Source organism: Alligator sinensis, unplaced genomic scaffold (assembly GCF_000455745.1).
Source record: "Alligator sinensis unplaced genomic scaffold, ASM45574v1 scaffold660_1, whole genome shotgun sequence".
Taxonomy (NCBI): domain Eukaryota; kingdom Metazoa; phylum Chordata; order Crocodylia; family Alligatoridae; genus Alligator; species Alligator sinensis.
In genome coordinates, this window is record NW_005842237.1 from 1,669,010 (window position 1) to 1,678,732 (window position 9,723).

The window sequence follows — 9,723 nt, forward strand, 5'->3', positions numbered from 1 at the left end:
CCCCCCCCCCTCCCCCCCCCCCCCCCCCCCCCCCCCCCCGGGCTATGCTGATGCCCCTCAGTCCCAACTTGCAATGCCCCATCCCTGTTGCTGCCCTTCAGTCTCCGTGGGCAATGTCTTCTGGGCAGTGTCCACCAGCCCAGCCACACAGCTCCCCACTGCCCCTGAAGGGCCCCCTGTCCCCTTCCCTTGATGGAGAGGCAAGCACCGCCTCTGTGCCCTGTCACAGCCCTCATGCCTAGACACCATTCCCCAGCACTGGCAGGCACCCAACCCCTTTCCCACCCAACTACTTCCCTCCCTGCTGCCATAGTCCCCAAGCCCTGGCCCTCCAACCCCCACTCCCCATAGACTTAGCTGCATGTAGCTGCCAGAGCTGGAGAAGCACATGATGCCCCTGTCTCCAATAGCTCTCCCCCTGCTCCCAACAGCAGAGCAGAGCAAAATGCTGGTTGTTTGTTCCAATTTTTAAAAACTGCCTGGAAAGAGATGGAGAAAAAGAGGACATGTCCAGGAAAATCCTGATGTGTGGTAACCCTGCTCTTGTATCTGTGCAAGGTAGATGCATGAAAACAAGAGGAAAAACCTAATGCGATCTCATTTCCTTTCTTTTCTCTCTGCATATGTGTGAATGCCTTCAATATGAGGAACAAGGCAATAAAAAAATCTCTGCCAATATAAGTTCCAAGGTCTGATAAATAAAAACCTGAGATGGATAATTGGAAGTGCTGTAACCCAACACATGAAGAAGAGGCAATTTCTAGTTTCTCCCCATTGGTATAAAGAGCTTATTTTTAACCCTATTAAAATGAAAGGTGCCATCCTGTTGGTGGTTCAAGGTGGAACACCGCTGCTACTCCACTTTTGAGCACTGTAACGTTAGGAAAAGGGGAGGAATTTCACTTATGTGGGGGACAGGACGGGTAACCAGTCTTTTGCAGCTATTTTTAATTCTAAACATTTACCTTTCTGAAAACTGCCAGAGGGTTTTGAATATGAAATAACCCTGAGGGATAGGATTAGTGGGGCAGAGTATAGGAGAGGCAGTCAAAGGCAGATGATAAATACCATTTTTACTGTACATTTTACCATCAAGTTCAGGGCTTAGTGATGTTTGTATGTATGCTTCTATATATGAATTGCTAGACTACATGTGCATACACTGTGTGCTTAAAAATTCCAGCTAGTCTAGAAGCAAAAGAACTTGAAGGAGTCAGACATTAAATGCCCCCTGGACTTCATTGTGTATTAAATGCTTAGTTCCCTTAAAGTCCTTTTCAGTCTCAACCAGAATAAGTAATGTAGAATTGGCTCTGGCATCAATGGAAATTTGCTGACTTGACTGTTTAGATTCGTAGAATACATTTTAATGTTATGCAAATGATGTGCATACTAGGGTCCTAGTCTAGGGTTCTTAAGTGCTATATTAGTATAAATGATGATGATGTGACCAGGTGAATAAATTATTCTTGTGCAGAGCTGGGTCCTGCACATCTTTCATTGATAGACTAGGAAAACAAACTGGAGTTAAACTAGAATAAAAACTTATAAATAAAAATCCTAACTTGCAGTCAGTTAAATAAATATTACTGCAAAGACAGATATGTTGCTCTTTTGAGACCATTCACCAGAACAAAACTGCCTTGGCTTGTGCTGGAGCATCAATCCACCTTCTGAAAGTGGAAGAGGCTTGGAAATCCAGTGACTCGGTATGAGAAAGGAGAGAAAGTTTGAGGAGTAGAATTCTGGCTCAACCCCTAGCTGGTTATGAAAGAGGTTTTATATTTATTTTATAGGTGACTCGTGTATCTACAGTTTGATGGAGTCATTCTCTGGCACTGCTAGGTACAAAATACAATCTAAATGCTTGGGTGCCTGAGAATGTGTACTTTCATTATTGTACGAGTTGACATATTTGCAATCTGCTTACCATATGCAAGGTATATGGGATGAGTTGGAAAGACTTTTAACAAAAAATGAAGATCATGGTGCTATTGGAATACTTTAAATTATCATTGAAGAAATATAACCTTATGGTTAAGACCTAAGCTTTAGATTAAGCTGAGCTGTCTTCTGTTTTCAGGTTCTGCTGAAGAATTGTTGAATGATCCATTTTGAGGTCTTTAATTTTGTTAAACCTCAGTTTCCTCATCTGCAAAATGGTGATGTTACTGCCATAGATGGAGAGAGAAAAATGTTACTTGGAGGGGACTGACTACGTGTCAGCATGAGAACTACAACTGCCATTGTGCTCTGCACAGTGCGACGAAGGTTTAGTTAGCCTCTTCTGCCTTCTGGCTTAGCACTGAGCTGAGCACGCGTGGGGCACTGGCTTGGCTGCACACTGAGCGGCACCGTGATGCGGCTGCTGTCGCCAGCCGCTGTGAAATTAGCTTTTGAGGGCTAAGCCCCTCAAGTCCTGGCCTTCCATTGCCTATGGTTACTGCTGTTATTGTGCAATTGTGAAGCTGAATATATGACTCTAAACAGGTCCCAGAAAGACAATGTATCAGTGAAAATGTGAGCTCTATATCAACAGGATAGGAACTGAGACCCACCTTTTCCTTTGAAATCATAACATCTTTTTTGATTGCTTTTAACAACATAGTGATTCTCCATGTCATTCTGACATAAATGCCAAAGAACTTGATTTTTACTGCTCTATTATCCCTTCCCCCCACATTTTACCAACTTCTCTTCTTCCTTTTCCATGGTAGATTAAGAGAAATCTGCCTTTTCTCTGTCTTGAAGGCTAAAAACACTTGTCCATGTCTTCATTTGAAACCTTTTATTTTGTGCTCTTCTTCACTCTACTCAGTCTATGAAAACACACCATTCAAAATGCTCTCTTGACATTGTCTTCCATCATAGTACTTGTTTCTTAAAGAAACTATGTAAAGAAGTTCAACCCTTGAAGGAGCAGTATCATGCTGTCTTTGCTAATATTCTTACTGCTCCCCTCTTGGCTTTCCACTTGGAGAGGCCCTTCACCACTCTCTTTATGCCAAGTAGCACCTCTCTCAGCTTCAAATGCTGCCCTCAAACTTATTTCTTATGAAACTCATCAATACAAAAGCTATGGACAGGTGTGCTTAGCATTTGACTCGTGCCAAAACATCTTTGCATCCAGCCTTTGCCCATTTAGACTGCAAGTTCTTGGAAATGGGATCAAGGTTTTTCTGTGTGTTCTGTAAAGCTTCAGGCAATTAATTGGTACATAACTATCAATAATAATAAAACGTCATAAAAATGGAGGGAGAACGGGATAAAGATAGGCAAACAGTACCCATCACCACACCAGCTATTCAAATGGGATGCAGGAAAGTTTTTAAACCTCACCAAACCCTTAAAATAAACACACATTAGTGGGCCTTGACTCTGGCCCTGGCAAGCTGTACACAACGTTTAAAGGTGAAGGCTTTCTATTGATATCCTTCCACTGTCTCTGAGGACAGCCAGAGTTACAAACACAGATGAGAATGTGAGCTGTGTGGAGAATAGTTTGAGTCTAGTGTTTTCGTTAGATTTTGATCCAACTATGCTAGAAAGTGCAGCTTCAAAAGTTTTGGTATATATCAAAGTACTGTACTCATTGCTTAAAAGGACATTAGTTCTGTATGCATGTTAACTAAAAGTATCTCTGTTAAAGACCCATGGAGTGTGAGTGTAGTGCATACGTTGTGAAAATCTCTGCCAACATCGTCAGCCTTTTCTTATTCAATTTGAACACCCTACTTTTGTACCTTTTTTTGTGGTCATTTTCATAATAAGGTTTTAAGTATTGATAAAGCATTATTTAATCCACACCTGGATGTACTGGATGCACTCCCTAAACTATTTTCAAGTTGACTGATACTGCAAGGTACTGAATATTGCATAAAATGGAAAAAAAATGGAGCTTAGGTTCTAACTGCAGTGAACTCAATTCAATCTTTGGTCTAAAACACAAAGCCAACTCTTCCAGGATCTCTATCAGATGAGTTCTGAATTCTTTAGTGATATATTTACCATCTGACTTCTTGTCCTGAGCTTGCATTGAAAATAAAACCCAGAGCAATGCTCCATTTAGTTTTGGGATATAAAGTTATGATGTGACAAAATGTTGTTTAAAGAGCAGTAAACCTCAGAGTGTGTGTGTGTGTGTGTGTGTGTGTGAAAGAAGTTTTATGTATTTAAAGCATTCTGAAGCAATATAGAACATCTTGAATTAACATTCCAAATTTCATAAGTTTGACGAATGAATATAGTTAAACATGTGCAACCTAACTATGAGTGGTTGAGCCCAATCCACTCGAGTAGGTCGGGGACAAAAGGGTTCGGGCCTTTCCTCCTTCTTCTGTCTCTCCCTCCGTCAACAGAAACACACCGGGGAGGCAGGGAGATAAGAAAAATCGCTTTACTCACTATTTTAGGCAACAAACTCGTACAGCTGTATCAGGAATCTAGTTCGCCAATTCCTCGGGAGCTCTTGAGTAAACTCAGATGGTATACCAAATCGTGATGGGGTCGTCCAGGTTTTCGCGGACGCAGGACCTCCGGCGAGGGTGATCAGTCCTCTCCGATATTACGCGGGTCGTCCCCCCCCCGCCCTTGTTTTGGCGCACTCTTCTTTTTAACCGGGCCGTGCCCGCCCGCCCCCTGCCAATCAGCACGGGCGGGAACGCTGCTAACCACGCCCATCACTCCTCCTCCCCATGCTATGAGCACGGCTTGCTCTCATGTTGGTGTTTGGTCATATCTTTCTCATTTCTTTACCACAAAATATATAATTACATTTTTACAAACAGTTTTCTTTTTCTTTTTTTTAAGGTAAAGGTTAAAAAGGAAGTCTGAAAACAACCCTGGAGAATACTAACTGCAGTGAAGAACAACTAGTGTCAAGTGAGTGTAAGTATTTTTCTTTTTTACAAGTAGAGTAAATGTATAACTGCTAATGATTTGTGTTCAGAAGCCATAGAAATAACTTAGTGAATTAGCAAATTATGCCAGATTGAAGGGTTATTATTTATGCCTGATGCACCTAAAATTCCCATACAGTTTAACGCTCAGTTTGTGCATACTAAGAAAGCTGGATCAGGATTTAATTGTATATATTAGTCTTAGATAAGTTTAACATTTTATAATGTTAAGTGCATCTGTGTTTGTATAAAATGTAAGTATAAATGTTTTATGAAAGGTATGCAAACTTAAGTATTATTAACATGGATATTTGCATCAGAAGAGGCAATCTTAGGTTATAAATGTCCATTTAAAGTAACTGTTTAAACACCAGCGAGGAGCCTGAGGAGCCTTAAGTCCTTTAAGGAAGATGCATTTTTCATTATAAAGACGATAAGTCCTGTTTGACTAGTGTTATCAGTATGTCATATATGTACTCATATTTGCACTGCAACTTTGGCTTTATCATTGGGAAAAATTGCATAGTTGTTTGAAAATGTGTCTTAAAATAAAATACAATGCCTAAAGTTTTGGGCTAAGCTCATTGCCATTCACTGGAGGTCATTCTTTTCAAACTTCAAGTCCAGTAGTTCTCCATCATTAAGCTAGGAGCTCTACTTCATGTTTTAAACCCTTTTAAAATTATTATCTTGCCCTTGTCATGTAATAATGTGAATAACTATTTCCCACATTTGTGATTAGTTCTATTCCAGTCCCCATTGAAAGCCTGTATTATTTTTTCCATCACTCCTTTCTCTAGAGTATTTGATATGGGTGGACACTGTCTAGATAGCATATGTACTGTATACAAACAGTTTCTTATGCTCTCTACTAGATAAAATCAGAACTAGTAATCTGTTCATTAGACACTACTGCTAATGGAGATTCTCCGTTAGCTTAAGTTTGCTTCTGAAAAAGAAATACTGAGTTACTTGTAGCCTGACTTCTCACCATGGGAGGTTTAAGTAGCTATAATGTGCCGGATAATGATAACCGTGAACTTCTTGCTGCCACGGATTTGTTCCAGCATTTTTATGTACTACATTTTTCCCACGATCTTGCCTCCTGCTTCCCATGGTCTGCCTCATGAGACTTCGGAGCAACTCAGTAAGTCTATCCAAATGGTCTACAAAGTATAGAATATATTGCCACCCTGCTTTGCCTTCTGCCTAACTTAAAACTAATAGGTCTAACTACCTGATTTATTTTTTAAAGATACTAATTTATATTCCATGGAAAAAAGTCCGGCTATGAGTACCTGGCAGCAGAAGAATACCTGCTAAGGAGGTTTATCTTTAGGCTGCAGGCTTTTCAAATCCATGTTATTGACTGTATAACTGTAGGATGATAACTTTCATTGGCATGCCTGTGTCTGTTGTTATTAGGATCAACTTAAAGTAAGGTAATGAGATTTGACAGCGTGATACATATAGGAAAGTTCTGGTGCCCTGAATGTCCACACAGAACCCACTAGATCTTGCATAAAGACTATGCAGAGTTTACCACTGAAATGAACAGATACAGGATTAAATCTTAAAAACCTCCCGGCATATAGTAGGGGGAAAAACCTGGAAGAATTACTTGAAGGTAATATACATTTACTTGCTCAAAAGTCCTGGAAATCTGGAGTTAAATCAAGTCTTTATGAAGACCCTATCTTAGCTAATGATATTTCCTGGCAATCTGACTATATGTATGGGTGGTGAGCCCTTGGTGTGGACTCCTGTTGTCCTGATTCAGGCCTCACCTAAATTTCGCAGGGAGATGCGTCTTAAAAACATTAAATATCTCATTCATGAATGTTTGGCAGTAGCTATATATTCAAGCTTCTTGATCTATGGGGATACTAGCTAAATCTTTTTTATAGCGTTTCAACTAACACTTTTACATTAGGATTGACTGAATTACTTTTCATTTCAATCTCATCCCCCTACTCTATAACTGTCTTGGGAAACTTGGGAAAATGCAATGTTTCCTTTTGCTGTCTCCTACGTATTAAAAAAGGGGAAAGCTGGCATTTTAAAAGTGAACATGCAACAGGCATAGGCACCTTTATGGAGAAGATTTTAATTTAAAAAAAATAGCTTTCCAGCTAGAATTTCACTTTACAAATGTAAAATTGTATGCTCAGGAGTAAAAGGCGTTTTCAAGGTTTTCAAGGTTCGGGTATACTGTTTTATGTATGATCAGGAATAAAAGGTGTTTTCAAGGTTTGGGTATAACTGTTTTACACTTACCATTACTATGTTGGGCATATCCCTTGATATGTTTCATCTGTGAGTTTCAATACAGATGAATCTTTATTACCTTAAACTTTGACACATATCCTAGAGCCCTGATGTACCTTTAGTGCACTAAAATTTGAAATGTATATTCCTAACCATTCAATTGAGTTACTAATCAGCCTGTCAATGTCTAGGATACTTGGAATAATAGATAGATAGATAGATAGATCTATGTCAATTGAACACAATTTTTATTGACATATTTACAATTTTAAAGCAATTTGGCCACCTACCAGTATTGCACATGTGTTTGGCTCTTCCTCTTCTGTGAGGAGTGAAGCCTATGCCTGTTTGAGAACTGTACTCTGGTTATCAACTCCTAAGCATGGCTTTGTTTAAGAAACACTGGTTAAGGAATACTTGCAACTGAGAGATATGAGCAGTAGAGCTTTCTGTATTCTTTTCTTTTTTTTTTTTCCAAGTTCATTTATATTTGACCCTGGACTGATAGTTTGGCTTAATTTGTTTTTTAAGACCCATTGGGAGACGTTATTGAAGAGAACCCAGATTCCAGAATACACAACTTATTTTATTTTGAGGACTCGATTCATATTTAATGTAATGCTGATCTGCACACTTGTCTATCACTCTAGTATTTTTGTCACATAACTTGTCAGACTGTATTCTGTTTATTTGGTACTTGACTCTACTAGAGAAAACAGTAGACATTTTTACCCATTTAGGAAAGGCTTGGCATCAAATTCAGCATCAAACTATCAATTTGCTTTTAATGCAAAATAACCCTTCCTTAATAGCTGACACTTTGGCTTGCCAGTGTGCTTTGCCAATCCTGGCTGATACTCACAAAATACCCATTTCTAGAGTGTTATGCCCATTTTGTAGCTCAAGAAGCAGAAACAATGTTTAGAGTCATATTTTCAAATCTTAGTTATCTGATTGGCTAACTTGATTCTGTGAGGTGCTGGACAGTCTTATCTACCATATTTTTAAGCAGGAGATGTGAGTTTTGAAATCTCTAAAATTCTAGGTAGTTGTTTTGTGCTTAAATATGGATTTCACTGTTGAGCCCATATCCCTCAAGTTTAAGAGCACTGATCAAACTGAGCTTCTGTGTACCAAACAGGGAAGCCCATCAAATCCTGGACTAGAACTCTGAATCCTTGGTTCCCAGCTAGGAACTTCAGACCCCTGGACCACTCCTCTCTCCATAGCTGCAGGCAAAGAATGATTTCTTGTTGGAGCAGCAAAAATTGAGGAATGTACAGAACATAAGCAAGTTTGGAAGGCTCTTCCTTTGAAGATTATATAAAACAGGGTGTGTAAGGGCTGTGCAGAGGGAAGGGTGCTTGAAATTGGAAGAAAAACCAGACATAATTATAGTTAATTTATCCACCTCCCACTGTCAGCTTGCAAATATAATGGATCCATTTGCTGTTTCTGGTGTCTTTTTTGGCTCTTCTATCCCCATGCTGTTGCGCAGTCAGCAAAATGGCATAAGTGGGCTAAAAGACAACTTCTTGCTATGCTGCTTAGCCATGACAAAAATAAGAAAAAGAGCACTGTAATATCCAATAAATGCTGCACATTGAATGAAACGCATTTAAGTATTATGAAGCATGGTTTTAGTTAAACATTGGCACTATACAGTGCCTCTGTCTTGAGGATCAACAGGCTGAGCTAACAATGTTACCACCTTCCACTGGGCATTCTCACTACTGCAGAGCAGGTGGGAAGCTAAATAAAACTGCAGCAAAAGGCTTTTGGTTGAGAGGTTTGTCACTTAAGGGAGGGAAAAACTCAACAAAAAAGGGTCTCAACTGATTGAGCCGTATAGAACAGGCACATACAACTGAATTAATAGGTGGTATTGTCCACATTTCAAATTCAAAGGACTTTGCTGTTGCCTAGCCCCCACTCATAGTGAATAAATGCTTCTGCCAAACACAAAGCCCAAAAGAGAGGGGAAGAGAAGGATTAAAAAAAATGTTGACTTGCACATCCAGGGTTCGTGTTCGTGCCCTGTGGTCTAATGGTCAGTCTGCTCCACTAATTCCTGTGTGTTTTTATTTTTATAATATCAAGCAGTTGAACTGTTAACGTAGGCTGGCATTGAAAGAATGTATAGTGATTCAGCATTAAAGAGCAGACAACTTCAGGGAAATTTTGAAGCAAAATTTCAATGCATCTTACTCTGGGGTGGGACTGTTACATACTAATGAAAGGTGAATTAGACAGGAGCAAAGCATAGACCTAATGAAATTAGATAGGTAAATGAGGATGTAGCAGGATAGAATTTCAGATTAGTCTTTCAAGTTACTTTTTTTTAAATTGAACTGTCACTTTGCTAGTTAACTAATAATTATAGGTTCATTGAAAGCCTGTATTCCCCCTCTCCCCCCCGCCCCGACTCTCTCTCCCCACCCTAAATTTGATAGAACAAAAACTTTTTCTTGCCCATAAAGTTCCTTTCTCATAATCTATAGTGAGACAGGGGAGTGGAATGCTATAAAGTTTGTTAGCTCAATAAGTAAAGAGGAAA

At 39.5% G+C, this 9,723-nt stretch overlaps 1 protein-coding gene across 7 annotated transcripts in view; it reads left to right on the forward strand.

Moving 5' to 3' along the window:
* PLXNB2 (plexin B2) overlaps positions 1-9,723 on the forward strand; it is a 351,969-nt gene that overhangs the window by 198,846 nt on the left and 143,400 nt on the right. For 6 of the 7 annotated variants that reach the window (XM_025208550.1, XM_025208549.1, XM_006027363.3 and 3 more), the window contains one exon: positions 4,810-4,887. The gene's annotated coding sequence lies outside the window, so the exon portion shown is untranslated. The remainder of the gene's footprint in view (positions 1-4,809; positions 4,888-9,723) is intronic. The other variant, XM_014521660.2, reaches the window with a different exon arrangement.